Genomic DNA, 26,962 nt, shown 5'->3' with positions numbered 1-26,962 from the left:
TTTTTTTCTGCTCTTTTTGAGTAAACTTCAGTGCTCTGTCTTCTAGATTACTGATTCTTTCTTCTGCTTTGTTTAGTTTGCTATTGAGTGCATTGAGTCTGTTTTTCAGTTCAGTTATTTTATTTTTCAGATCTGTGACTTCTGCTTGGTACTTTCTTGTCTTGTCTGGTTCTTTGTTTAAGTTCTTACTGTATTCATCAATTCCTCTCCCAAGTTTGGTGAGCATTATTTTGAACTCTTTATCAGGTGAATTGCTTATCTCCATTTCATTAAGCCCCCCCCCCCCACAAGTTCTTGTTCTTTCATTTGGAAAAAATTCCTCTTTATTTCCTCATTTTGCTTAAGTCTCTGGGTTTGTTCCTATGCATTAGGTGAAACAGCTATCTCTCCCCATCTTGAAGGAGTGACCTTGCTTAGAAGATGAATCTTATCTTTCAACCTTGCCCTAGCTCTTTCTTGTCTCTTGAACCTTTGTGGTGTATAAGTAGCCTGATGATTTATCCTTGATAGGTCTCAGTTGTTAAAGGTGTGTGAAGACTTGTCACTATTCCAAAGGGAGGAATCTCATTCAGTACCTAATCTCAGGCTAATTGGAAGCCAGATCATTATGCAGTAGCTTTTAAAGTATGCAAATATGTACAGTTCTGTTAGACCAGGGTTGTAAACCCTGCTGGCCTCTGAACTATGCGATCTGGGATGGCTTGGGTGATAGTTGCAAAATTATGGATCCAGATGAATGTATAAGGCCCTTTTTAATAGTACCGGTGAACTGTAGTGGGCCTGGAGGAGAGTGCAAAGATCCAGTCCTTCAGCCTATGTTCCCTGCGAGCACGTCTGTAGCCTCTAGATGTATGGTAAATCTGAAGTCTGCCCCTCAGATTGAAGCTCCAAGACAAGTCAATAGGCCTTTATTACAGAAAGGCTTGATGTGTCAACCTGCTATGTATTGCCCTGGGAATGGTTGCCTGCCAAGAACTGTTTTCTCTGATTGTTTAAGTCCCAGGAGAGCCAGGAACACAAGTCTCCCTGACCCCCAGAGCCATGCAGTCAAGGAGCATCCCCTGTATGGACTGCATGTTTCCATCAGCTTTCCCAGAGCTGTGGGAAAGCACAGGGCCAGAGTGTGCTTGCTGTGTTTAATGAGGCAGTGGAAGAGCACCTGGCTGGGGCATACCCAGTAGTGCTGTCAAGATAGGGGAACACAAATACGGTGCCTTCCAGCACCTTCATCCCCAGAGAGTGTCCCAACAAACCCCTGCCTCTCTAGCAGATGCTTTAATATTAGCAAATTAATCTCTTTTTCATACAGTCTAGACACTTTGCAAACTGCTGCTTTTGTGCTATTACCTGGGGTCATTAGTCTGCTTGTAGGTCCTTTAAAAGTATCTCATTTCTCTGTAGTCCTTGGGTTTCCTAATTGTTTGCCCTGTTGATTTTCAAAGACAGATGTTTTGGGGGCTTGTCTCTCTATTTCACGTTCTAAGGGTTTGGGTGCCTGATGTGGGGCACAAACTCCTTACTCCTCAGGGGGAAAACTCTGGATTTGGGAGATCCTCTCAACTGTTGCTGTTAAGGGCATTGGATTCTTGGTGGGACTGTATCTCTGTCTCTCCTACTCATCTCAGTTTGTCCCTCTTATCATTTGTTGTAAAGGAGCTGTTTAGCTAGTTTTCACGTCTTTTTCAGAAGGAGTTGTTTCTTATGTAGCTACAGATTAGGTATGTCTGTGGGAGGAGGTGAGTTCAGAATCTTCCCATATTGCCATCTTAGACTGCCTTGAAACAAAGTGATTAACCTTCATTTGGGGAAGACAACAGGTTTTTTTTCTTTCCGAATAACTGAAGGCCACCAATTTACGAGTATTTTCAGCTGATTAACTTTTTGTTTACATTTTGTTTTACTTGCCAGATTATCACACATACAATCTCTAAAGCCCCTAAACTACTTGTCATGTAAAAGTTATTTGTCAGTTGGCTATTAGGATACATTTTTCTCTTAAAATAATGTTATAAATAGTTGCTTGGTCTTAAATCACAGTTTCCAAAAATAAAATATGTTGTTAATATATAGTAATGGCGATAAAGACTTAGGATATGAGACCCCAGAGCGTTTGGGTTTGATTTAAGAGAGGATGAGTTTCCTGTTGTATTTGTGGGTCCTAGCCAATCTTGGGGAATATCAAAAGGAAAATAAAAGTTTGTTTTTAAAATATACCTACCTTCATTTTATTCCTCTCTTGTAACTGCTTAATGTCTGTTTTTCATAAACACTCAGCATCCTTAGCCATATAATTTATAAACGACTCAAAGCTAACTTACATTACCCTCTGTGCATCAAACGTGTTCATTTCTTTTGTACTAAAATCTACTAGGTATTATCTAGAAAGTGACCAGATGCCAAAATTCTTACCAAGTTGTAAATGATATTTATAGTTTTGAATGGTTAAATGTGAGAAGGATACTACTCTAGTGTAGTTTTCTGTTAGCTTGAATCTGTGCAGCACCTCTTAATGATTGCTTGATGTTAGGCAGGTTTCTTTCCATGCCTGAGTTTCTCCATATCAAATATCTAATAATAAGAGTGACATTCTGCCTTATCTTTTTGGGAGTAGTAAATGATATACTCTATTACTGTCCTTAGAACTATACACCCTATATATAAAGTACGGTGAATATCAATAAATGTGAACATTTACTCTAAATAAAAGCCTTTAATTTGTGAAATCCCATTGTACCCAGTACAGTAGAATGAAAGTAAGAGGATGGCTAGGAGAAAATTTTGATTAAGAGATAACAAACTCGGATTATCTTTGCCTGGGAATAGTTCTTCTAAACGTTTCAGAGCTTCTTTGTTTTCTTGGCTCTCCTTAGAGGTTCATTTAGTATGTGGAAACAGTAGGTCCTGTATTAGTTTCTTATTGCTACTATAACAAATTACCACAAATCTGGTGGCTTAAAACAACACACATTTATTAAATTACAATTGTAGTAGTCAGAAGTCCACACGTCGGTCTACATTCTGTGGCTCATGATTCTTCCAAAAATGCCATTAGCTTCTGTTAACCCGTCTCTTTATTCTGACTTTTACCTTTTGCTTCCCTCTTATAAGGGCCATAGGGATTACATTGGGTCACCTTAGATAATCCAAAATAATATCCCCATCTCTGGATCCTTACATTAATCATAGCTGTGATGTCTTTTTTACTTTTAAAGGTAACATATTTATAGATTCGGGGGGCTAGAATGCAGACATCTTTGTGGGTCCATTTCTCTCTCTACCACAGTTCTGTTAAAGCAGATGAGGAGAGTACAAAATGACTGAAGCCTTCATAACTATCTTTTTTTATGTATAACAGATTTACTAATATTCCTTCAGCCTTTACTCTCCTAAGTAAATGGGAACCATATTCAAACAAGTTTTCTTTTTCTCTAAAACCTTTGCTTTTTCCATGTTAGTAATCAACTATAAGTGATTTTTTGAACATACTCTAAGAGCAATAGTTCTTAATTTTAGACTGTTCTGGTTTATCTATCTATGCAGATGGAGATAATTCAGTAAAATAGGGTATCATATAAGAGTTATTTGAAAACCAAATTTGGAGTGAATGAAACCATATAAGCTCCACCACTAGTAATAGAATAACTTCAAATAAATAATGCACTGTCCTCTCTGATCTCCCACTTCAGTACATGTGAGTGATTTAAAAATATTTTCAATACTCTAAACCTTAAGACAGCAGGTGCCACATCTGTCTTAATCAAATATATATGTCCATATCCTTGAACAGTAGATGTTCAATAAGTATTTCTTGAATTAGTATCTTCTCTCTACCTCATAGGCCATAGCATAATATATTTATTTATAAGTTATATGAAATGTTTAAATGGTCAGTCTTATAGTCTGTACATACTGATTTTTCCATTTCACATTAAAATACCTTAAGAAGTGTAATATTACATAAATCTTGGAAGTTAAAGCTGATTGTCCAGCTATATTCCTGAGAGAATTGAAAGTTTGAACAGTTAATTGTAAATCTTTAAAGAATCATATGAAAATAAAAAGCAGCATGTTTTAGTGAGGATGAAGGGTATGTGAAAAGAAATAGGAAGTGGAAAAGATGTGAATGAAAGCTGAAGAGAATTCCCAATTCCTTTCTAATATACAGTAATGTTGATAAAAGTAATCAGGAACTGATAGGGGAGTTAAAATAGAGACTAGAGCCTGGGTAATATTCGGGAGATGGGGAAAAAGGCTCAGAAATGTAGTTGAATGAATAAAGAAGAAATGGGGTGTTTGTGTGTGTGCGTGTGTGTGTATTATATATTCCACTGTGTGTGTAAATATTCCGCAGTGGAATATTACTCAACCACAAAAAGCATGAGATCTTGCCATTTGCTACAACATGGTTGGACTTACAGGGTATATGCTAAGTGAAGTAAGTCAGAGAAGGACAAATACCATATTATTTCACTCATATGTGGAATTTAAGAAACAAAACTACTGAACAAATAGAGGAGAAAAGAGACAAACTCTTAAATACAGAGAACAAACATGATTGACATGGAGGAGATCTAAAGGAGATTAAAAGTATACTTACGGTAGTGAGCACTGAGTATTGTATAGCAATGTTGTATAATATTGTACACCTGAAACTAATATAACACTGTATGTTAATTATATTTCAGTTAAAAAAAAAACAGTGATCAGGAACAGCTAGGGAGGTTATAATAAGGAGAGTCTGGGTAATATTTGGGAGCTGGGGGAAAAGGTGTAGAAATAAAGTTTGAATTTTGCCTTAAATCTGTTCTAATGATAGATTTTCTAAGGAGACAGGTACTTTGTGTTTTGAAAAATGAATTTCACATTTACACCATTCTTGCAGTAGTAATAGTAAAATTTTCATAAAAAAGTTATGTGTTACTGAATCACATTAATTACATATTATTCATACATGAGAACATGTTCTCCTTCAGGTCAGCTGTCTAGTTGGACCTTTTATACTTCTGAATTCCATTATGAGAATGCAGCAGTCTATTCTTCCGAGAAATGAAAAAAAATGATAATTTTGTACAACCCTAAAATGATTTTTTTTTGTTTTTCATAAGAAAGATGTATTTAAGAATATTACTTCTGACTCACTTGCCCAGGAGTTAGCCTCAGTGACAGTCAACTAGGGGTGGGATGAGAAAAGTTGAAGTCTTGCTTTTCCCAGAAAGAGCCCTAGGCTAGGAGCTGAGGAGAGTAAAAGCCCTGGGAACCATTTCCAGAGTCTTTAAATGATTGTTTTTTAAAAATAATTTTCACCAGTCCTACCTTGGAGTGGGTCAGTAGAGCTCCTTATCCTGTCATACTGAAAGTTCATCCAGTCCTACATGTATTTCTTAATGTGTTCTTGTTAGTTTTAATTACAAAAATAGCACAAGTTTTTTTTATAAAACATTTCAATAATATAGAACTTTGTGAAGTAGTAAAATTATACTCCCTTTCAGCCAATTCTGCTCCTTAGGAAAAATCACTGCTAAGTTAAAGTTAATAATTAAGTTTTAAAATGGCATAAAATGAATTCTACAGGAACAGATGTCCCTTGTAAACAGCATGTGACACCTTTGTTTTAACCTTCTTATGTTAGTTTCATAACTGTCTTGTCTGACTTGGGCCTCAAGCACAAAAGCTATACCTTGTGCACGGGACTGTACCGGTGCTGCCTGTCTCAGTCTTTGACTTGTTTCCATAAATTCTAATGAAATCGAAGGGCCGTTTCTCAGAACTCATCTTACTTGATTGACCAGCAGTACTTGGTAAGAGTTGAACACTCTTTTTCCTGAAAATGCTTTCCATTTCCTGCTGACCCACAAATGGCCCGATTTTCCTTCTATTTTTATGGCTACTCCTTTTTAGTCAACTTTATTGGTTGCTATTCATTTATCTATAAACTTTAAAGTTCTAAGAATTAGTCCTTTGAATCTCTTTTCTGTCTACTCTTAATCCTTTTCTAATCCTTTTCCTTTTCATTCAGCCAGGTAGATTTAAATGCTGTCTGTACACTATGATTCACAAATGTTTATTGCCAGACCTCTCACCTCTTCCGGAATTCGAAACATATATCTTAGTTGTTTAATGGGGATTTCAGAATTCACATATTCAAAACTGAGTTCTTGATACCATACTTCCCTCAACCAGCTGTTTCCATAGACTTCTCTATCTCGGTAAATGGCAACACTGTTCTTCAGTTATTCAGATCACAAATCATGGACGTATCTCATCCTGTCATACCCCATTTGTATTCAGTTCTTTGGCAGGTCCTGTTGCCTCATCTTCAAAATTATATTCAGATTGATGACCACATCTCATTAATTCTATTGCCAGCATTCTGGTGCAAGTTACCACCATTTCTCTTATTGAATATAACTAGGATCCCAACAGTAAATATATATGATACTTAAATATGATAGTTAAAAGTTTTCTTTACAAAGACATTTTACATAAGTATGAGTTTTAAGAAAATAAGAACTGGAGCTAGTGGCAGCTAGGTAATTTTCATTCCTGAGCCTGGGAGACTAATTTTATGGATTGACACGTCTTCCCAGGGGGAACAGGGTCTGGGGAGATACTGAAGTCCTAATCCCTGGTACCTATGAATGTGACTTTCTTTGGAAATAGGTTCTTTGCAGATAAATAAGTTAAGATGAGGTCATTAGGATGGGGGCTTCATTCCAGATGACTGGTATCCTTATAAAAACGGGAAATTTGGACACAGAGTTGACATGTGCTGAGGGAAAACAATGTGAAGACACAGGGATAACATCATCCGTAACCAGAGAACACCTGAGGGTACTGGAAATGAGAAGAGAGATATGGAATAGATTTTCCTTCATGGCCCTCCGAAGGAGCTAACCCTGCTGACACTTTGATTTAGGCTCCCATCCTAAGAAAAGTGAGAAAATAAATGTTGTTATTTAAGACTTTCAGTTTGTGGTGCTTTGTTAGGACAGTTACTAATGAGGATAATTGGACTAACCCAGAAGTTTAGAAAGTTGATTTAATTTGGTAGATTTGAAAGGACCAATGACCCTTTGTTGAATAATATGACCAGGCATAGGCAAGCTTTAAATCCAAGGAAATACTGACCTCACACATCTTCCTTCCTCTGATCTCTTCCCAGATTTTCCTGGGAGCTCTGCTTGGTCGAGTATACACAGGTCAGCTTCCTAGTAGAGAGGAAAGGGTGAAAAGGGTAGAGTAAAGGTGGAAGGACAAAATGAAGCTGTTTGGGATGGCTTCCAGCTAGTCTCTCTTTCATCTTCTTTGTCTCCCACTGCCTGCTGTCAATATAGCAGTGAGAGTGTTAGCCCTCTGCTGAAATGCTCATGTCATTAAAAAAAAAAAATTCCTAAAAAGAACCAGTAAGGTCATACATATGTGGCTGGCCCTTAACTCTAACCTCACTTCCAAGTACTCTCTCCTTTGCTCATATTGTTCTAGCCAACTTGGACTTCTCTTTCTACATTTATTTCCACTGTTCGAAATATTCATCCTACAGATATCTGAATGACTTCCTTTCTCCTTTCATTTAGGGATTTATTCAATAAGGTCTCCTCAGACTAACATTTTACTTATTTATTTAATTTAAATTCAATTAGCCCACTTATAGCACATCATGTTTCTGATGTAGTGTTCAGTTATTCATCAGTGTATAAGACACAGTGCTCATCACTTCATATGCCCTCCTTAATGCCCATCACCCAGTTACTCCATCCCCCCACCCATCTCCCCTTCTGCAACCCTCAGTTTGTTTCCTGGAGTCAGGAGTCTCTCAAGTTTGTCTCCCTCTCTGATTTCTTCCCATTCAGTTTTCCCTCCTTTCCCCATGATCCTCTGTACTATTTCTTATATTCCACATATAAGTGAAGCCGTATGATAATTGTCTTTCTCTGATTGACTTACTTCACTTAGCATAATATCCTCCAGTTCCATCCACATCAATGTAAATGGTAGGTACCCATCCTTTCTGATGGCTGAATAACATTCCATTGCATATATGAACCACATCTTCTTTTTTAAAATAATTTTTTATAAACATATAATGTATTATTAGCCCCGGGGTACAGGTCTGTGAATTGCCAGGTTTACACACTTCACAGCACTCACCATAGCACATACCCTCCCCAATGTCCATAACCCCACCACCCTCTCTCTACCCCCCCTACCCCTGGCAACCCTGTTTGTTTTGTGAGATTAAGAGACTCTTATGGTTTGTCTCCCTCCTGATCCCATCTTGTTTCATTTATTCTTTTCCTACCCCCCGAACCCCCCACATTGCATCTTCACTTCCTCATATCAGGGAGATCATATGATAGTTGTCTTTCTCCGATTGACTTATTTCGCTAAGCATAATACCCTCTAGTTCCATCCACATCATCACAAATGGCAAGATTTCATTTCTTTTGATGGCTGCATAGTATTCCATTGTATATATATACCACTTCTTCTTTATCCATTCATCTGTTGATGGACATCTAGGTTTTTTCCATAGTTTGGCTGTTGTGGACATTGCTGCTATAAATATTTGGGTGCACATGATCCTTTGGATCACTACGTTTGTATCTTTGGGGTAAATACCCAATAGTGCAATTGCTGGGTTGTAGGGTAGCTCTATTTTCAACTTTTTGAGGAACCTCCATGCTGTTTTCCAGAGTGGTTGCACCAGCTTGCATTCCCACCAAGAGTGTAGGAGGGTTCCCCTTTCTCCGCATCCTTGCCAGCATCTGTCATTTCCTGACTTGTTAATTTTAGCCATTCTGACTGGTGTGAGGTGGTATCTCATTGTGGTTTTGATTTGTATTCCCCTGATGCCGAGTGATATGGAGCAATTTTTCATGTGTCTGTTGGCCATCTGGATGTCTTCTTTGAAGAAATGTCTTTTCCTGTCCTCTGCCCATTTCTTGATTGGATTATTTGTTCTTTGGGTGTTGAGTTTGCTAAACTCTTTATAGATTTTGGATACTAGCTCTTTATCTGATATGTCGTTTGCAGATATCTTCTCGCATTCAGTCAGTTGTCTTTTGGTTTTGTAAACTGTTTCCTTTGCTGTGCAAAAGCTTTTGATCTTGATGAAATCCCAATAGTTCATTTTTACCCTTGCTTCCCTTGCCTTTGGTGATGTTCCTAGGAAGAAGTTGCTGTGGTTGAGGTTGAAGAGGTTGCTGCCTGTGTTCTCCTCAAGGATTTTGATGGATTCCTTTCTCATATTGAGGTCCTTCATCCATTTTGAGTCCGTTTTCATGTGTGGTGTAAAGAAATGGTCCAGTTTCATTTTTCTGCATGTGGCTGTCCAATTTTCCCAACACCATTTGTTTAAGAGGCTGTCTTTTTTCCATTGGACATTCTTTCCTGCTTTGTCAAAGATTATTTGACCATAGAGTTGAGGGTCTATTTCTGGGCTCTCTATTCTGTTCCATTGATCTATGTGTCTGTTTTTGTGCCAGTACCATACTGTCTTGATGATGAGAGTTTGTAATAGAGCTTGAAGTCTGGAATTATGATGCCACCAACTTTGGCTTCTTTTTCAGTATTCCTTTGGCTATTTGAGGTCTTTTCTGGTTCCATATAAATTTTAGGATGATTTGTTCCATTTCTTTGAAAAAAATGGATGAGATTTTGATAGGGATTGCATTAAACGTGTAGATTGCTTTAGGTATCATAGACATTTTCACAATATTTGTTCTTCCAATCCATGAGCATGGAACATTTTTCCATTTGTGTCTTCCTCAATTTCTTTCATGGGTACTTTATAGTTTCTGAGTAGGTTTATTCCTAGGTATCTTATGGTTTTGCGTGCAGTTGTAAATGGGATTGACTCCTTAATTTAATTTCTCTTTCTTCTGTCTTGTTGTTGGTGTAAAGAAATGCAGCTGATTTCTGTGCATTGATTTTATATCCTGAGACTTTACTGAATTCCTGTACAAGTTCTAGCAGATTTGGAGTGGAGTCTTTTGGGTTTTCCACATATAGTATCATATCATCTGCAAAGAGTGATGTTTTGACTTCTTTGCTGATTTAGATGCCTTGAATTTCTTTTCGTTGTCTGATTGCTGAGGCTAGGACTTCTAGTACTATGTTAAATAGCAGTGGTGATAATGGGTATCCCTGCCGTGTTCCTGACCTTTGCGGAAAAGGTCTCAGTTTTTCTCCATTGCGAATGATATTTGCGGTGGGTTTTTCGTGGATGGCTTTGATAATATTGAGGTATGTGCCCTCTATCCCTACACTTTGAAGAGTTTTGATCAGGAAGGGATGCTGTACTTTGTCAAATGCTTTTTCAGCATCTATTGAGAGTATCATATGGTTCTTGTTCTTTCTTTTATTAATGTATTGTTTAACCTTGATTGATTTATGGATGTTGAGCCAACCCTGCAGCCCTGGAATGAATCTCACTTGGTTATGGTGAAAAATCCTTTTAATGTACTATTGGATCCTATTGGCTAGTATTTTGGTGAGAATTTTCGCCTCTGTGTTCATCAAGGATATTGGTCTGTAATTCTCTTTTTTGATGGGATCCTTGTCTGGTTTTGGGATCAAGGTGATGCTGGCCTCATAAAATAGTTTGGAAGTTTTCCTTCCATTTCTATTTTTTGGAACAGTTTTAGGAGAATAGGAATTAATTCTTCTTTAAATGTTTGGTAGAATTCCCCTGCGAAGCCGTCTGGCCCTGGGCTTTTTTTTGTTTGGAGATTTTTGATGACTCTTTCAATTTCCTTACTGGTTATGGGTCTGTTAAGGTTTTCTATTTCTTCCTAGTTCAGTTATGATAGTTTATATGTCTCTAGGAATGCATCCATTTCTTCCAGATTGTCAAATTTGCTGGCATATAGTTGCTCATAATATGTTCTTATAGTTCTTTGTATTTCTTTGGTGTTGGTTGTGATCTCTCCTCTTCCATTTATGATTTTATTTATTTGGGTCCTTTCTCTTTTCTTTTTGGTAAGTCTGGCCAGGGGTTTATCAGTCTTATTAATTCTTTCAAAGGACCAGCTCCTAGTTTTAGTTGATTTGTTCTATTGTTTTATTTCTATTGTTTTTGTGGTTTCTATTTCATTGATTTCTGCTCTGACCTCTATTATTTCTCTTCTCTTGCTGGGTTTAGGCTTTCTTTGTTGTTCTTCCTCCAGCTCCTTTAGGTGTAGGGTTAGGTTGTGAACTTGAGACCTTTCTTGTTTCTTGAGAAAGGCTTGTACTGCTATATATTTTCCTCTCAGGACTGCCTTTGCTGTGTCCCACAGATTTTGAACCGTTGTGTTTTCATTATCATTTGTTTCCATGAATTTTAAAAATTCTTCTTTAATTTCCTGGTTGGCCCATTCATTCTTTAGAAGGATGCTATTTAGTCTCCATGTATTTGGGTTCTTTCCAAATTTCCTCTTGGGATTGAGTTCTACCTTCAGAGCATTGTGGTCTAAAAATATGCAGGGAATGATCCCAATCTTTTGATATGGTTGAGACCTGATTTAGGACCCAGGATGTGATCTATTCTGGAGAATGTCCCATGTGCACTAGCGAAGAATGTGTATTCTGTTGCTTTGGGATGGAATGTTCTGAATATATCTGTGATGTCCGTCTGATCCAGTGTGTCATTTAAGGCCTTTATTTCCTTGTTGATCTTTTGCTTGGATGACCTGTCCATTTCAGTGAGGGGAGTGTCAAAGTCCCCTAGTAATGTTATTGTTGATGTGTTTCTTTGATTATGTTATTAATTGGTTTATAGGCTGCTCCCATGTTAGGGGCATAGATATTTAAATCTGTTAGATCTTCTTGTTGGACAGATCCTTTGAGTATGATATAGTGTCCTTCCTCATCTCTTGTTATAGTCTTTGGCTTAAAATCTAATTGATCTCATATAAGGATTGCCACCCCAGGTTTCTTTTGATATCCATTAGCATGGTAAATGTTTTCCAGCCCCTCACTTTATTTTATTTTATTTTTTTAAATTTCTTTTCAGTGTAACAGTATTCATTGTTTTTGCACCACATCCAGTGCTCCATGCAATCTGTGCCCTCTCTAATACCCACCACCTGGTTCCCCAACCTCCCACCCCCCCACCCCTTCAAAACCCTCAGATTGTTTTTCAGAGCCCATAGTCTCTCATGGTTCACCTCCCCTTCCAATTTCCCTCAGCTCATCATCACTAGCCATCAGGGAGATTCAAATTAAAACCACATTGAGATACCACCTTACACCAGTTAGAATGGCCAAAATTAGCAAGACAGGAAAGAGCCCCTCACTTTAAATCTGGAGGTGTCTTTGGGTCTAAAATGAGTTTCTTGTAGGCAGCATATTGATGGATTTTGTTTTTTTTTATCCAATCTGATACCCTGTGTCTTTTGATTGGGGCATGTAGCCCATTTACATTCAGGGTAACTATTGAGAGATATGAATTTAATGCCATTGTATTGCCTGTAAGGTGACTCTTACTGTATATTGTCTCTGTTCCTTTCTGATCTACTACTTTTAGGGTCTCTCTTTGCTTAGGGGACCCCTTTCAATATTTCCTGTAGAGCGGTTTGGTGTTTGCAAATTCTTTCAGTTTTTGTTTGTCCTGTAAGCTTTTTATCTCTCCTTCTATTTTCAATGATAGACAAGCTGGATAAAGTATCCTTGGCTGCATGTTTTTCTCATTTAGAGCTCTGAATATATCATGCCAGCTCTTTCTGGCCTGCCAGGTCTCTGTGGATAAGTCTGCTGCCAATCTAATATTCTTACCATTTTATGTTACAGACTTCTTATCCTGGGGTGCTTTCATGATTTTCTCTTTGTTGCTAAGACTTGTAAATTTTACTATTAGATGACGGGGTGTGGACCTATTCTTAATGATTTTGAGTGGGCTTCTCTGCACCTCCTGCATCTTGAGGCTTGTTCCCTTTGCCATCTTAGAGTAATTCTCTACAATAATTCTCTCCAGTATACCTTCTGCTCCCCTCTCCTTTTCTTCTTCTTCTGGAATCCCAATTATTCTAATGTTGTTTCATCTTATGGTATCACTTACCTCTCAAATTCTCCCCTCATGGTCCTGTAGTTGTTTGTCTCTCTTTTGCTCAGCTTCTTTAATCTCTGTCATTTGGTCTTCTATATCACTAATTCTTTCTTCTGCCTCATTTACCTAGCAGTGAGCCTCCATTTTTTATTGCACCTCATTAATAGCTTTTTTTATTTCAACTGGGTTAGATTTTAGTTCTTTTATTTCTCCAGAAAGGGCTTTTATATCTCCAGAGAGGGTTTTTCTAATATCTTCCATGCCTTTTTTGAGGCCAGGTAGAACCTTGAGAATCATCATTCTGAACTCTAGATCTGACATATTACCAATGTCCATATTGATTAGGTTCCTAGCCTTCGGTACTGCCTCTTGTTCTTTTTTTGTGGTGAGTTTTTCCACCTTGTCATTTTGTCCAAATAAGAATATATGAAGGAGCAAATAAAATACTAAAAGGGTGGCAAAGACCCTATCAAAATGTGTTTTAACCAAATCAGAAGAGACCCCAAATCGTGGGGGGGAGAAAGTGGGTAAAAAGAAGTTCAGAAAAAAAAAATTAAAAAAAGAAAACAAAGAAAAAATATAAAAAAGAAAGAAATATATATATATTTCTTTCTCATATATATGTGTGTGTGTGTGTGTGTATATATATATATATATATATATATTAGACTGGTGACTAGAACAGGGTCAGCCACTTAATTTTGGGAGTATTTTGGTCTCTTAGAAAAAACTACCTCCCAAAATTTTAACGAATGAAAAACATATATAAGAGTAAACACAATGAAGGGATGGAATATGAGTATAATGATGAAAAAAAATTTTTTTTAAATTTCTTAAAAAGGAATTGATATGATAAGTTGCTTGGGAAAGAAAAATAAAGAATGTAGGGAGAATTTTCTTGGGCTGGAGACTAGAACAAGTCCAGTGCTAGATTTAGGGTATATTTTGATCTATTAGAAGAAGTTGTACCCCAAATTTTTTAGAAGAAAAAACCCTATGTGTATACAAAAAATAAAGTTAGATACAATGAAGGATAAAATATGAGTATAATAGTGAAGGTTCAAAAAAGATTTTTTTTAGAGAAAGGTATTGTTAAGATAAACTAGTTAAAAATGTTAAAAGGGTAAAAGTTAAAAAAATTTAGCAGAAGAAAAAAAATAAAATAAAGAAAAATTAATTAACTTTGCAAGACTGAAGAATCATGGGGAGAAAGCCATGAATTCCATACTTTGCTTTCTCCTCCTCTGGTATTCCACTGTTCTCCTTGGCAAGTGAACTTGGTCTTGGCTGGATTTCTTGTTGATCTTCTGGGGTAGGGGCCTGTTGCAGTGATTCTCAAGTGTCTTTTCCCAGGCAGAATTGCTCTGCCCTTACCAGGGGCCAGGCTAAGTAATCCACTCGGGAGCTTTTGTTCCCTCAACGCTTTCTGTAGAGTTCCAGAGGACGGGGATGAAAATGGCAGACCCCAATCTCTGGCCCAGAGGAGCCGAGAGCTCAGGGCCCCACTTCTCAGTGCACCCTCAGAGAAAAGCGCTCAATCACTCCTGTCGCCCTGGCCTCCGGCTGCGCTCGGACCTGTGACCAAGCGTGTGTCTCTGGTACACAGTTCTGCCTGGAGTCTCCGAACCCCGCAGATGCCTGAGCTCTTCCAGGGGGGTCTCCCTGTTTCGTGTGAGGAGCCTACTCACAAATCAGTGGCCTTTTCCATGGATTACAGTTCAAGGTAATCCCGAGTTGAGAGCTCACTCCTTGGCTCTGTCTCTAGCCAGCTTCCCCGCTCTAATACCTGCAAGCTCTGCAACACTCAGACACCCCTTATCCTTCTGTGACCCCGCGGGACCTGATGCCACGGTGTCCTCGCATGGGCTTCACCCTGGTTTAGCCTCTTGAGCAATGTCCTTCCGTGGAGCAGACTCAAAAGTCCTGATTTTGTGCTCCGTTGCTCTGCCGCTTGCCGGGAGCTGGCTCTTCCCTCTGGGGTCTATCTTCCCGTCGCTTTAGATTCACTTCAGAAAGTGGTTGATTTTCTGTTTCTAGAATTGTTGCTCTTCTTCTCTTTGATCTCCTGTTGGATTTGTAGGTGTTCCGAATGGTTTGATAAGCTGTCTAGGTGGTCTCCTGCTACCAGATGTCATCTCAGCCTGCTACTTCTCTGCCATCTTGACTCATGAACCACATCTTTATCCATTCATCTGTTGAAGGACACCTCAGCTCCTTCCACAGTTTGGCTCTTGTGGATATTGCTCCTATGAATGTTGGGATACATGTGCCCCTTCTTTTCACTATATCTATCTTTGGGGTAAATACCCAGTAGTACAATTGCTGGGTCATAGGGTAGCTCTGTTTTTAACTTCTTGAGCAACCTTCATACTGTTTTCCAGAGTGGCTGTACCAGCTTGTATTCCCACCAACAGTATAAAAAGGTTGCACTTTCTCCACATCCTCACCAATATTGTTGTTTTCCTGTTTTTAATTTTAGATATTTTAAACCCTTATTGTCCAAACATATTTTTTATTTCCCTTCTCTGTAGTGCTTATCACTATCTAAGTCTGTACACATCTTCCTTGATTTACAATGGGGCTAACTACTGATAAACCCATTGTAAATTTGAAAATATACAAAGTTGAAAATGTATTTAGTACAACTAACCTACCAATTATAATACTTTATGTACCTTAAATGTGTTTGGAACACTTATATTAGCCTACAGTTGGGCAAAATCATTTCACACAAATCACATTTTATTATAAGATGTAATTTATTGAATACTACACTGAGAGTGAAAAACAGAATGGCTGTATGGGTTTAGAATGTTTGTAAGTGTGTGGATGTTTGCTTTCATGATCACATCTTGGGAGCTGCCGCTCACTCCACTGCCCAACATCATGAGAGAACTTCATACACATTATCACTAACCTGGGAAAAGATCAAAATTCAAAATTCAAATTTGGAAATGCTATTTCTAGTTAATCTATATCACTTCTGTGCTATTGCAAAGTCAAAAAAGCCTAAGTTGAACCATCGTAAGTCAGGGACCATCTGTATATTTTATGTATTTATGCTATTTATTGTCTCCTTCCTCCAGGAACCTGTAAGCTCTTCAGGGAAATGAAGCTTGTCTACTTTGTTCACTGCTATACTCCCAGTGCCTAAAATAGTGCCTGCTTATAATGCCTGCTTATAGGGTTTAATGAATATATTTTTGAATTAATGAATATTTTATATTTTTGTTTTTATGTTCTCCTGTCTTATGAACTTAATCTTCTCTAGCAACTAGTTTTGTAATTATTATCATCTTATTACTTTCTAAGTCTGATATTTCTACCATCAGATTTTCTAGTATGAAGAGATCCAATGGGACAGATGGCTTTGTTGTAGCTGATGTTTAATGGCTTTCTGTAATGAACACAGAATCCCTAAAATCCAAATATATGCACAAATCCCATGTATGGTATCTTTCTGATAAGCCTGCAACATTCCTTGATAATAAACAATGTGACTTAAAAGGGATTTTTTTCATGTTCTTTTAAGTTGGGGAACTGTTTTATCTTTGGTCTTTCTTTCCATTTCACCCTATTTAATGTATTGAACTGTGCTCCTTAAGTGTAAGCAACAATGGCAGACAGTATTTATTGTTTTGTTCAAAACTATTTTGAAAAATTTGGAGAGGAACATTGTATTTCAGCACACATTTCTTTTGGAAGAAGAAAATGTAAACAGCCAGTACTGCCAAATTGTACTGTCAACTCCATGTATAACTATAACGAAAGAATAATGCTATTTTTATTGCTATTCTCTATGTAGATCTGATACAATAGATCCTAGGTAAATACATTATTACTAAAAGCCTACAGGAGTTGACAATTTAAAATACCACTATTTTTTGCCAGGACTTTGAACCCCAGTATAGATTATTATACTGATTTTGTGGCTAATAATCCTTGCTATTTCTTTTTTCTTCCCAGTGTTCTTATTGGCCTTTTGTCTTTTTTATTCTAATACAAATCACTGTCATGTTTTAGAGTCCCTGCCTCTAAAATGTAGATCCTTGTAAGTCTCTTATACTGTGTCTGTACAAACATTTGGGCTTTCCAATGGTGACACTGTGTGTTCTTTTTACAGGAAAAGAATCGGAATTAGAAAACACAAAGGAAACAGCATCTATAGCTTTTAAGTAAGTTTTTGATGGCTTAAAGTTTATAAAAATTTTACATTTTCAGTGAAACCCAGAAAAATTTTCTAGGTGATGTGATAATCATACAGAAAAAAGAAATCGGTTCTTCTTTGGAACAGAAGTTGATTCCTTTTAACAACATAATAAGGTTAACAGGTCATAGATGCTTATGTTCTTAAATTAAACTAATCGGCTTTGGTAACAGAATAGTGTTCATAACAGTGTTTTAAGCAAGGCATCCTTCTATGAGGAAGAGAAGAAAGTCTTGATTTTTTTTCTCTTTGAGTTTCTCTTCTTTCCCTGATACTAACTTCCACCAGCCCCTCAAATTCTGAATTGCTTCTCTCTACACACCCTATAAAACTTCCTTTCTCTCTTTCATTCTGGATAATCATAAATTCCAAGAATATGGTTTGCATACTCCCTTTGCCTATTGCCCTTGTGTTTTTTTTTAAAGATATGAATTAAAAATTTTCTCAGTTCATCTATAAACTTGAAAGCAATCTACTTACAATTAAATGAGGGATACTTGTCCCTCAACATCTTTGGCAGGCATATTTGGTTTAGAGAAGACAGGGTGGGGTGCTCAAAATGTTATTTAAATTGAATTCTAAGATCCTTTTCTATGGTCTCCAAGGCACAGATGGAAGCACAATCACATATTGAAAACCTTTCCAAAGGCTGTGACCTTGAATGACTCTTCAAAAAAATGAAACAACTAATTTAAAAATGAAATGCAAATGTGATTTGTGATTTTTGTGCTCTATATCCATGCATCTCACAGAAAAAAATGTCATTTAATGGAACTCAACTTTTTATAATGAAAATAAAAGTGGTATAAATAGGTATAGTTTTGAATATACTAAATTCTTGTATAGTCAATTGTTTTGGTATACAGGTCATAAGGATGACATACAGAAGACCAAAGAAGTCTCCCATTTTTAAAATAGAACACTTTATTACAATTAATAAATAAAATTAATAATAAAATTTAATAATAAAATTAATAAAAATTTAAACAGAGCCCCACTTAAGAGGCAGTAAGTAGATGCAACTAAACTCATTTTAAAGTAGCTGTAAAAGAAGGTTATGAAAATATTTATTATTCCACATATTTGCCATTTATCCTTTAGCTTCAAGGGCAGTGCTTGCTGCTCAGCCTTAAATCTGCAAAAGTCATGTGTATGAAGAAGTGGGCATGATTGCTCATTGTAGGCTAAGTTGCAGCCCAAGTCTTAAAGGCACACATTTGTGAAGTTCAGAGCGCTCTGAAGTGTCAGTTGGCATGTGCTTGATGAAGAAGCTCAGCTAGAAAGCCAGCTGGCCTGCAGTCATACTAACTACAAATAAATAATTAAGGCCAAAGTGTATATATTCATATATTCAAAAGAGCAGTTTAATCCCATGGAATCCCTTATTGTGCTGCTCTCAAGCATTTGGGGTGACAGGTGCCATAAGTCAGCCTTTTGAGTAACAGCAAGTAATTGTAACAAGAAAATGAACAGAACAAGCTTGCAAAGAACAAACAGAAGGCAGGAAGAGTGGGTGGTGTCAGAGAGAAAACTGAGGGGAAATCTCTCTTTAAGTATGAAACTTTCAAGCTGTTCTCCTAATTAGAAAGCACATAGAATACTTGGGTATACTTTTTTAAAAAAATCTATAACCAGAAAATTATGAATGAGATGACGTATTTACTATTAAAATAGGCATTTCTCAGTATGGATATAATACTTTTCATTTTGCAGTATTAACAAGAAACTGGGAAGTGAAACATACTGATAGAGCACACCTGTAGAGCACTCATATTTAAAATTTTGTAAAATAAAGTTAAGTATAGCACTTTAGAGAATTGAAAGTGAAGCTATCCCTTTTCCCTCTGCAGTCATATCTAAAGTGTGCCAAAATATATAGAAAACTGAAGAGGAATAAGGCAGATTTCCCCCTATATTTATTTCCAATAACTAGCATACATACCACTTAATGACAATTAGTGTAGCATTGTGGTTAAAACCATGCCAAAAAAAATAAATAAAACTGAGCAGTTGAATATTAAACCTATCCAAACCTAAGGGTTCTCACCTAAAATTTTGGAATAATAAGCCAGATTCATAAAGATTTTGTGAGGCTTAAAGTAGAAATTTTAAACTTTTTAAAAATATTTATTTATTTATTTATTTCAGAGAGATAGGGAGTACACGCATGTGCGCACATGGATGAGCTGGGGGTGGGGCAGAGAGAGAGAGAAAATTTCCAGTAGACTTCCTACTGAGTGCAGAGCTGGACCCTAACCCCTGGGCTCCACCTCACAAACCCATGATCATGACCTGAGCTGAAATCAAGAGTCAGATTCCACTGACTGAGCCACCCAGGTGCCCCAATAGTTTTAAGCTTTTAAGTATTTGGTGCAGTTATTAGCACATGCAGTGATCAGTAAATGATAGATGCTATTATGTGAAAGCATGTTAAATTATACATTTTAACTTGGATGTCAAATTAGTACAGATAGGCACACCTGGGTGGCTCAGTTGGTTAAGCCACTGCCTTTGGCTCAGGTCATGATCCCAGGGTCCTGGTATCGAGTCCTGCATCAGGCTCCCCACTCAGCGGGAAGCCTGTTTCTCTCTCTGCCTTTGCCTGCCTCTCTGCCTGCTTGTGTTCTCTCTCTCTCTCTCAAATAAAAAAAATAGAAGTCTTTAAAAAAAATTACAATAGATAAAAATTCCATAGAGAAGTACCAGATTGGATTGTACATTTTCAAGTGATATAAAGGAATACACAGTTGTAAAATTCCCAGTTGTAAAATTCACAAGGAGTGGATAAAAGTGTCAACAGAAGGGAGATTTGTGAAGAGATTTGTTTTGGATACAGTTGCTGAACTGCTTTGAGTCTCATTCACACCTCCATTAGAGATAGGTTGAGTTGTTTCCTTCTAATTTCAATCCTCGTGTGCACTAATTTCAAAAGAGCAAATCTATTGAAAGCTCGGTATGTGCTGCAGGAAATATGGAAGCACGTTGATTGGGGTGTTTGACCCAAATGTGAGATAACTAAAGGCTCACACAGCCTGAAGCCACAGTGTAGAGAGGGCTACTGCTACTTCAAGAAGCTAGTGACCAAACTGCTATTGGTGAATAAAAGGGCACCATCTCCAGGGATTATTGCGCAACACCTGGTACGGTGTAGGTATGTATTAAAAGGGATCTTGTCCAAAATGGTCTCTACTAGAGAATGCAGGGCCCCCAGAAAGGAATCTATGATAGGTGGACCTAGGGAAAAACCTGAGGCTGATGTGATGCCAGAACAGTCAGCCAAAGCAAAAGGGTTACATGTGGTAAGAGGAGTCCATCAGGAAGATTTCTTAAGAATCTATTAAAATTCCTGCAAGAGAAAAGTTCAGTCTCAATTATTAGCCATTCCCAGAGGGTATAGAATCCTGTTAAAATAGTCAGATGAGAACTTTGCATAATCCTTTCTCTCATTCCTTACTCTGTTCCAATTCCAAGGAGCCAGAAACTATGTGTATACATTAGAGTAGGTGAGTTCACATTACAGGAACAAATAAATCCTAAATCACATTGGCCTAAAACAAAAAGCTTATGTTCTTGTTTGTGTCCCATACCCTATGCAACATTTTAGGAAGCCATTGCTTTTATTGTACTTATTTGGGGATCCAGAGAGATGGAGCTTGAACTTTCCCAAACATTGAAAATTGTACATAAAAGAGACTCGGGAAGAACTCACATCTTGTCCAGAACTAGATTGGCAACAATTTTAAGCTGCATATAGTCCAGAACTAGGTTGGGTGACGTACTTAATTACAACATGTCAAGAAGAATGATGCTATTTTGAAGATTGAATGTGAGAAATATTTGATAAACATCACTAAAAATTTTGTGATCTGCCCTTCTAACCAAAAATAATTTATATACTTTCTTATAGTAAAATATACCACCACCTTCTCAACAGGTGCCACCCCAAAGTCTTTCTCTTTTTTGGCATCTAACTCCCAAATTTAAGATTCCTGGATGATGACTAGTAGTCTCTACATCAGGTTTGATGTGTTTTTTTTCTTGACATGCAGGACAGTGAACTAAGAAGAGTTATCTACTATCCTCATAGCCAAATCACAACAGTAGAAGATGGGAACAGAATAACCATAATAAAAATCCCATTTGGAAAAGTTCTTGCCTATGGAAGACTTAAAAATAGATGTTATGGATGTTCCCTGTCCTGATAATGGGGAATGGATGAGGCTCTGATTTTTGTCCCCCCTCCCCCACCAAGTACCTGTATTGTTCTCTTTGGCCCCTGGATCCTCTCTCTTTTTCTTTTCCAGTAACCTTCAACAGTATGGGCAATAGGTATTGGGAAATCTGTTCTTGGGGTTAAACAGATAACCCAGCATACCTCTTACCAATGTATGTTAGGAGATACAAAGGTCATTTTCAGTCTTGAACATTCACAGTTTCCTTTAGGAAAAGCTGATGGTATTTTTGGCAGTAGTACTATCTAAATGACATAGGAAACCTCTAGTGATTAGAATCTCTTAATGTTTGAGTTCAGTCATCTCCACATTGAATAGCCAGATTTTCCTTTCCTTTCTAGAATATCCTTTAGATTTGCTATATTTCTATGTTTTCTCTCACTCTTGATTCTTCATCTCTCCAGAATTAATTACGGATACTTTGGACTTTTCATACATCTGTGGGAAAATCCCATCATTGGTTTCATCCCTGAGCCATGTTGTTTAATTCGAAGTGATTTGGTACCACTTTAAACTGAGTTTAAACTGAGTATTTTCTCTAAGACTAATTAAATGTATGTAGTGGTCTTCATAATGCATATTGAGGACGATGCTCTTGTTTTGATCCTTGCTATAAGCCTAAATTGGAATCAACATTTATTACTCAAAGCTTTTCTTAGTTTAATCTTTTTACTAGTAAATGATGAAAAGCAGTTGCATCTTTTGGCCCTGGAAGTTCCCAAATTTCAGGACTTTCTTAATTCCTCCTCATTCCTTTTGAAAAACCAGCTAGTTCTTTTCTGGTAAATGTCTTCTTTATAGAAGTTTGCCAAACCCGCTATCAGCAGCCAACATACATTAATAATGTTATTTTTCAACCTCATCCCTTCAAGCTACAAATTTACTAAGTAAGTATCTTTCTAGTTATCATTAATTCTGTTGTCATTTCTAGGGTATGGTATTGGTTTCTCCATTTTTTGCCACGTAGCCCCTAAGCTACCGTGTGTGTGTGTGTGTGTTTTGTTCTTGTAGCACTCCTTATCCCATCAGGAGAGGTTGGATTATCTGGTCTAACAGTTAATTCCACAATCTCATTGGTTTAGAAGAATCGTTTTTTTCTTGTGCCCATTACATTTTTCTTATTAGTTTGTGCTGAGAGGGTAGGAAAGGAGTTCCTGTTTGGAAGAGACCCAGGGGAATCACTGTCTTGGATGTTGCTATTCATTGCATATAAAGGAAAGAGAAATTTTGGAGGCATTTTCATCAACCATGTAACTCATGCTATTTCACACTTGGAGCTTATTGGCCAGAACTGTTGATGCAGTTCAACCCAGTTACAAAGGGGCTAAGAAATGTAGTTCGACCACGTACATTCAGATGGAAAGCTAGAAATATTGGAAAACAGTGCTGATGACTAAGGCAGCAAGTTGTTTGCAGTCTCGAGGGAAAAGGAGATCATAATACCACCTTCCACACAACAAGTAGCCTTCAGGAACTTGGCCCTGGCTGAGGAAGGAAAGGAATTTAACTGTAAATCAAGCTGAGTTTTGATGGAAACATTGTATTATTCATCCTAAGTCTCAGTTGTGACTGTCTTGTATGATTCTAGGTGATAAAGGACTATATATTATCCAATACAAGAAAACTATGGATTGCTCTATCCATTGGCCCCACTGAATAAATTATAAAGTGACAGTGGGAGACAGATGTTCATTTTGATTACAAGAGTTTTGTCTGTTTGACATGCCAGTTGCCATTGCCAGTGGCCACGTCTACCATCATCATCAGCTGCACTTATGTTTATGAATACTTTAGATGATAAAAATATTAGGTTAATATTTCTTAGCAGCTATCTGCCAGTAATCCATAGATAATAAGGAAAGTTTTCTCTAGAATCAGTATTTGTATAGCAGTGCATTTTCCTGTCTTTTTCAGTGGAAGTACTATAAGACAATACATTTTTAAACTTTCTCCCCCAAACACTGTATTATAGTTAGGGTTCTTTGGTTTAACTACTATCAGGCAACTCTGGCTAAGTTAAACTAAGTTAAACTGAACTTACTGAGTGGACCTGAGATAGTTTACAGGGTTGACGGGGAGGGCTAGGGAATTAGACTGAAAACAGAAAAGGAAAGCTTGAAAGTTTCAAGGACATTAATTGCAATTTCTGCTTTGTTAGGATGGATGAACAAATTCCACTTTTTCCCTTGCTTTCTTCAGTCCCTTCGTGATTCAAATTCATTGAGAGAGAGTTGATTGGTTAAGCTTAGTCTGATGACTTACCCACCTTTTAAAGTATCTCAGAAGTGAAAGGAATGATGTAGCATGATCTAGCCTCGATGGAGGAAGCTAACAGGTTTTTTTTTTCTTTGTTCTCTTTATAGTAGAGCAGAGCACTGTATTTACTATTCCTCCACGCTGCTCCGAGTGGGAGATAAGTTTTCCTTTTCCCAATACGTAGAGTGCCATTAGGAACAGTGACAGTAGTTGCCTGGTAATCAAAAAACAAAACAAAACAAAAATGCATATAGCTGTTTTGCTTCTGTTTGAAGGGTTTGGAGAACATATTTTAATAAACATTTGCTTGTTAATGATAGGAACAACCATGTAAGAAAAATATGTTGGGAAGAAGTTTTGTATCCATATCACTTTTCCAGTCAATAATCTATACACAATAAGAAATAAAGAGGCATGTTTGAAAGACTGATAAAATTAGCTCATTCAAACCTTTTGATTTTTAGCCCTCTTCTTGTGGTAATACTCTGCATTGAAAAACCAGAGTAGCAGCTAAAAGTTTCAGGGCTCTACAGTTCCATGTCTTTGGCAAAATTGTCTTTTCTGCCCCTCATTTTAGTCATTCTCTAGATTCTAATAAGCTGATGTAATTTTCTCACAGCAAATGAACTGATTCATTTGAGCCTTTCCCTTACACTGACTATTAATTCTTGGTGGAGGCCAGGCCTCGGGGTTGGTGGTGTGATGGTCATGGTGGAAGTGATTTATGACTGTGTTGATTTCTTGGAGCCTTTACTACATGTCTAAGGATTACGTGAAGCCCTGTCATTACAAATAAGCTATCACAAAACAAAGATGTAATATTCATTAGAGCTACAATGTAAGTACTATAGCTAATAGAGTAACATGGTGGAAGCTCCAGAAAATCAAAGAAACTGTGTTTTCTGTTTTCTTGAAAGACAGCAGGAGTAAATTACTTTGACATGCATTGTGTGTTCATGTTTCCTATGCATTTTTTATTTCTTTGCATAAAAAAAAAATTAAACCTTTGACTGGATAGCAGTTGGCAATGGTTCATTTTTATTCACCACTGTCCATAACTGCATTGAATAATTATAATTTGTCCTACCATCTGAGACTCTTTCTGACATTTGGCTGCCTCTGCCCTGCTGCTCATTTATGCTTAAGTCTGTACCTGCTCATTAACAGATTTGTCCTAAAAATAACTTTGAAAGTCTCAGATCCTGAGCTGTTAGCAGTTAGCCTACATAACTAAGGTTATAAAATCAGCATCTGGCTAGAACTCAAAAAGCTGACTCTGTTCTCACTTGCTAAGATAAAGAAAGGTATGTGCTTCTAATTAGCTCTAAAAACTCTAAAATACTGTATGCTATCATGAAGGTTGTGTCACATTGTACTGCAGTGTTTGTTACTTCATTTCAGGCTTAGAATTAAATTATGGCATCTCTCTTCTATGTGTGATGAAAGCTGTTTTCTCTTGTTTTTTTCACAAAACCTTAAGCCAGAATGCTTAGCAGGAGTACCCCGTTTGGTGGTTAAACATTTCCGTACAGTTTTGCAGTTTTTAGAAATAAATGTATTAAGCTACTTTAAATTGATCTCATTCTGGATATTTAAGAATCACTGCATTTTAGAGTGCCAGACTTATTTGGTAACATTTGCATTTTATCTTTGAGTTAAATATTCCCAGGTTTGACTAAATTAATTCCTCACTTTCATAACAAAAGACATTCTGGGAATAATTCCATGTATGTAAAGATTCTAAGAAAGATTTCTTGTTCCCAGGATTCCCTCTAAGAACATATGGGTAATTTCTCTTGTGGGAAAGTAAGATAATAAATAGAATATAAGTACAAAATAATTATTTTATATTTTGATGCAAATTAATTAGATATTTAATGCAGTTAATAAAGTGAAAATAGACTGTTTAGTAAAATCAAACCTTGTGGTGTGTGGGTGGTGGGGAGGCAGAAATTTGAAGAATTTGAAGTTTGAGAGTTTAAAATTCAATTAAATTGGTGTAATATTTGGGTTAAGTCTTCATCTATTGATTTTGCACTTACAATTTGCCTTGTATAGTTGTTTGCTTTAAAAACATGATTCTATTCTAATCTACTTGAAAGCAGGCATCTTAAAGTGCTTCTTTTTCTATATCTAGCATAAAACCTAGCATACACAATGAATTAGATAAAAGTACTTAGTAATGGTGGGCACCTTGGTGGCACAGTCATTTGAGCTTCCCACTCTTGGTTTTGGTTCAGGTCATGATCTTAGGGTCCTGAGATTGAGCCATTTTGGGCTCCGTTCTCAGCATGGAATCTGCTTGAGACTCTGTTGCCCTCTCTCTCTACCCCTTATCTCCCCTGACCCTGGCTCTTTCTCTTTCTCTCTCTAAAAAGCAAATAAATCTGGGCTGCCTGGGTGGCTCAGTCGTTAAGCCTCTGCCTTCAGCTCAGGTCGTGATCCCAGGGTCCTGGGATCCAGCTCAGCATCAGTCTCCCAGCTCAGCAGGAGGCCTGCTTCTTCCTCTCCCACTCTCCCTGCTTGTGCTCTCTCTCTCTTGCTGTCCTCCCTCTGTCAAATAAATGAATAAAATCTTTTTAAAAAATTCTAAAAAAATACTTACTAATGATCTTGGAGTATAACAGTTTTTAATAAAATATCTTAAAAATTTACAAAACTCTTAGCATTTTATCTTCTCTGTCTTCCTAGAAATTGTTTACCTGAAAAAAAAAAAAAAACATAGATACATAATGTATTTTCTGAGTCTCAGTTACCTCATGTTAAATCAGATCTCAAGCAGAGTATATAACTTTTTATTATTTATGTGTTGTTTTTAAAATAAATAATATAAAATAAAATCTTACAGAAAAAGATACAGCAGAAAGTAAAATGTTACATTTAATAAAATACCCTGTTTTAAATTAAATGTTACATTTAATAAATACCCTGTCTCACTCTAATGACTAGTAGTAATGACCATTGATAATATTTTGTGTCTTTTCAGAAGTTTCCATATGTAAATATGCATATATGTTTGTAATTATTGTACAGCTATAACATAAAAATCTATACATCTGTAGTATTTTTAGGGTGTAATATATTCCAAAGGGTTGTATATCAGCCTTAAAAATAGTTTTTATTTGAATTTTTGTTTCCAGTAACATAACTGGGAGATCTCTCCGTGTCAGTATGTATAAATATAATTAACCACTGACTAGAATTCTTTTGTATGAATAATAACAATTTAACAGACCTAGT

Source organism: Lontra canadensis, unplaced genomic scaffold (assembly GCF_010015895.1).
Source record: "Lontra canadensis isolate GAN:19392208 unplaced genomic scaffold, GSC_riverotter_1.0 scaffold4, whole genome shotgun sequence".
NCBI lineage: Eukaryota > Metazoa > Chordata > Mammalia > Carnivora > Mustelidae > Lontra > Lontra canadensis.
The sequence above is the reverse complement of the archived record's forward strand: the minus strand, read 5'-3'. Positions refer to the sequence as shown.